The sequence below is a fragment of the Ostrea edulis genome, chromosome 1 (assembly GCF_947568905.1).
Source record: "Ostrea edulis chromosome 1, xbOstEdul1.1, whole genome shotgun sequence".
NCBI lineage: Eukaryota > Metazoa > Mollusca > Bivalvia > Ostreida > Ostreidae > Ostrea > Ostrea edulis.
Genome location: NC_079164.1, coordinates 38,255,774 through 38,260,174, shown reverse-complemented (window position 1 = coordinate 38,260,174; position 4,401 = coordinate 38,255,774). Strand labels below are relative to the sequence as shown.

Genomic DNA, 4,401 nt, shown 5'->3' with positions numbered 1-4,401 from the left:
AATTTCTTATAAAATTTGTCAATGTATCCCATGACCTCAAATAGGTCTACGGGGTCAAAGGTCATATAAGTGCACATTTTTGCAATCTTTTTTCTCTGAAATATATATATTACGACCCCTCTCACTAGATTAGAGTCAAAAATAGGAAATTCTAAATGTATGAGTTAATGTGCCTTTTATAATACTACAAAAAGAACAAAATCAAACTAATCAATTTTATTGACAAACAAATATTTTTGGTTGCTAAGTAACAACACTCATAGTACAATTTTGACCATAATTTGCCTTTCTGCATCCATTCGACACAATTTAAACGTAATTACAATCCATGATGATTAGTAAATGTCACATTATTTTAAAAATATAATCTTTAAATAGATCTTAATCATTTTAAAAGGTTTTTAACAAAAAATATAATCAAGAGAATTAAGATCAAAGGTCATCAAATGGAAACTTCGTACTTTATATACTTGTCCATCTTTTTCTAATAATATGACGTTTTGCCATTATGTTCCATTAAATATAATAAGTATTGCAACATTAAAACAAAGATCTTTCAATAATTGTTAATCTAAAATAATCTATTTTTATTCAATTATATTTGGTTGCTAAGCAACAACACCTTATCAAATGTTATCAAAAAGTACTAACCATTTTTCCTCTCCAAGTTCAACATAAACGAATGTTCAAGTACTTACTTTCAATCACTAGATTTAAATGTACTTGCATCATATTTAACAAATATGTTCTTATATTCAACCTTGAAACCTATTTCTAGACATAATTCTTGATAACGAGTTGTTCCGACAGGGGCATGCGTTGACCAATATCTGTCTATCGACTGGAACTTCACAGCAGGCGTGTATAAGATAATGCACAAAAATCTGGAAAAAAAGTATTTCTTAATGCAAGGTGAAGATAACGAACAGTGATCAATCTCATAACTCCTACAAGCAATACAAAATAGATAGTTGGGCAAACACGGACCCCTGGACATACCAGAGGCGGGATTAGGTGCCTAGGAGGAGTAAGCATCCCCTGTTGACCGGTCACACCCGTCGTGAGCCCCATATCCTGATCACGTAAACGGAGTTATCCGCAGTCAAAATCAGTGTGCCAAGAGCGGCTTAACAATCGGTATGAAACACGTCAGACAGCATTTGACCCAATGCGAGGTTGTATTGACGAACCAGATCGTTATAACGACCATAGAATTTGCGAAATGCTGACTTCAATCGAGACTGTTGAAATCCCTGTACCATCAACTTGTTTGTCAGTAGCTTACCTCGATTTAAAAACTGATTATACCCAGAACAAGCTCTTGCATATCGAATCAGTTGAGATATATAAACACCATATGCAGGTGATAATGGAATATTGCTACATAAATGTGGGAAGTTGACGATGGAGAAGCTGAAATCATCCCGTTTGTCATACAGTTGAGTTGTTAGTTTGCCGTTAATGTCTACTTTCAATAAAATATTTAAGTATGAAGCAGAAGTGGACGACTCTGTGGTGTCCTTTATTTCGAGCTCACAGGGATATATCAAATCGACATATGAATGAAAGCTATCATTGTTAATAGACAAAACGTCATCGTTAATACTTAGTCCTAAATACTAATGTATTGTCAAAGCTTTTGAATACTCAAATTGGCTCTGTAAATGTTTTCGATAATCAAGGCCCTCTGAAAAGTATGCATTTAATTACTTATGAAATTTTATCAGAGGTAATTGTAGTACACATTTAATAAATGAGTTACATGTACATTCACAGCCAGATTAATTTTGGTAAAGGTAATCTTTTTACTATGCATTTTATTATTCTTTTGAAACTGGAAATCACTGTCACAATATCGGTTTTTAAAACTAGTAATACCTGTACAGTTCCTCTTCAGTGAGAGGCTGCAAACTTCTTTGGGAAGTATATGGCAACCCTTCCCCCTAGTTATGACTATCTCAGCATAATGGTTGGTGGCAACACAGATGGAGAAAACCAAATCTTCTGTCAAAGACAGCTTCATAAAATCTGCAGTTTTCCGAATAATAGAGTCCCATATCTGAAAGAAAATTGCAAATAAAAATAAAATCAGTATTGGCCACCATACCTTAAAACGTGTCATACCTTATAATTAGAAACTAATTAGAAATTGTCTCATTTTGTATGTATACGATCCCTAGTTATGCAGCAAAAAAACAAAACAAAAAAAACAAAACAAAAAAAAAACAACAGTAAAATGGTACACACATATCAGTGTACCATAATGCCATGATTCCAATTGTGAATGTATTATCTGGATTTATTTGAATGTTAATCACATTTATACTGATTAAACCCTATATTCAACCTCAAAGAGTCATACCAACTGAAAGCCAGGTTGTCACCCCGAATGAAATGCCACAGTTCTGGGATCAGGTGTTCCTGTGTCCTCCACATCAGCATCCTTCCAATGCATGTCTGGATTTGTCAGTAGACTGTCGCTAGCGGATGATACCTGGAAACTTCCCACTAAATATTGGGATGTCAATACCCTTTTTAAAGAAGAAAAGAAATTACAATTAAGAATTGTTGGTTTATGTTTAAAAAGCAAAATCTAAGTTTCACGGTAGCATGGAACAGTTTCGCACTTAAATTTATTTACTCAAATTTATTTAAAGATAAGGTAAGGGATTGCATACATGTGTTAGAAATGAATCGAATATTGTATTATACATTGCGAGAGTAGCAGAGTGAGTAATGAAAAAAAAAATGTATCATGTAGGTATCTGCATTATGCGTAGCATATATTATACACGAGGGCAAATACTGAAGAAATTCAGGTTAAAACCTACAGGGTCCAGCGAAAATACTGAAACTCTGAGGGAAAGTGAATGACCCCAGATATAAAAGTTGAATTGAATTGCTTCTTAATGGTACCCAGTGTCTAAATCCCCTTGTATGGTACTCTGATGGGCTGTGGATTTAGTCGAAATTAGAGAAGGGGATTGATTGATTGATGTTTTCTGCCAAACTCAACAATTTTTCAGTTATCTGGTGGCACCCACTGTTTTTATTGGTGGAAGAGAGAACCCAGATACCTGGGGAGAGACCACCGATCTTTCGAAAGTAAACTGGGAAAACTTTCTCACTTACCGGCGCGAACGGGATTCGAACCCGCGTCGACAGAGGTGAGAGGCCGTGTGATTTGCTCTAACCACTCGGCCACGGAGGAGGACGGCAAGAATGGGACACGTGCCCATCAGGTCATAGCATACAAGTACCAGCATGTATGGATCACATGTAATTTATGGTCATAAGCTATTAAGTGTATATAAAATACATGCATTTGGATAAAAGAGAAATCAATATGATTTTTCATTAGCCTGTCATAATCAGACTTTGATTGATGTTAACCCACCCCCATTTTGGCCCAAACACACATTTTGTTTTTATTTCTGTTACAGAATAAAGAAAATAATTCAAATTATGATAATAAATTCTATCATTACAATAATGCAAATTGTGTTTTCCTAACAGATTGTGTTTTCTTTTCATAGAAAGATAATTTCTTTTATAAGCATGGAAAAAACTTGGAACATAGCCTTCTCACCAGCGGTCGTGAATGCCCAGTCTGATTAAAACCACCCCATCCCATTATACACTAAATACAACCCCTTCTTACACTCGTGCGTCAGGTAAGGAGATAATTCTGGGGAAAAGGGGGGGGGGGGTGTTAATCAAACTGCCGGACCCGGACAGAGTGTTATTCACTTGTTTTAGATATCATAAAATATAAATATTTTCTTTCATGAAACGACAAAGCATGGCATCAGATCGCGGTTAATTAATCGTGAATTTTTCATAACAAAACCGCATTTTCCCCCCTTTTTAGTCGGCCTATGTGGCTACATCAACTTACATGTACGTATTTATACTGAATGCATGATCGTTTGGGTCATCCTGCAACAGGGGATCTAGGGCATCTTCTTCTTCTGACATCAGGTCGTTTTAAAGATGTAAAATATAAGCGTTCGCTGTGACAGTCACGGTGAAGTTGTGTTTGTTTGTTTTCGTTGAAACGGAAACACGTGTGTTCTCCGTGCACACTTTCAGAAAACCCCGCGAGGCCCGCGATCCGGATCACGGAAAAATAAAAGTATACAGGCTATATATAGGCGAACTTCTTTTTTGTTTTCTTTCTTTGGCAGAGAAAAAAATTATTACTATTCCGAACAAATATAACGTTTATATTTGAATTTGAAGTACTTTATTAATCTTTTTTAAATTCAATCTGCCGATGTAGCATTTATGAAGTTACATGTAGGTTGTGTAACTGTTATAAACCAATATCGGTTTTATGCTTTTTTTTTTTTTTTTTTAAAGCAGAGATACCAGGCTGATTATTTCATACATGTATGTATG

At 35.2% G+C, this 4,401-nt stretch overlaps 1 long non-coding RNA gene across 1 annotated transcript; it reads right to left on the bottom strand.

Moving 5' to 3' along the window:
• Positions 1-201: 201 nt before the first annotated feature.
• Positions 202-4,065, bottom strand: LOC130049911 (uncharacterized). Its single transcript, XR_008798267.1, has 4 exons — positions 3,899-4,065; positions 2,363-2,531; positions 1,879-2,059; positions 202-884 (listed from the first exon to the last, which is right to left on the bottom strand). It is a non-coding gene; the product is annotated as an uncharacterized LOC130049911 (long non-coding RNA).
• Positions 4,066-4,401: the final 336 nt, after the last annotated feature.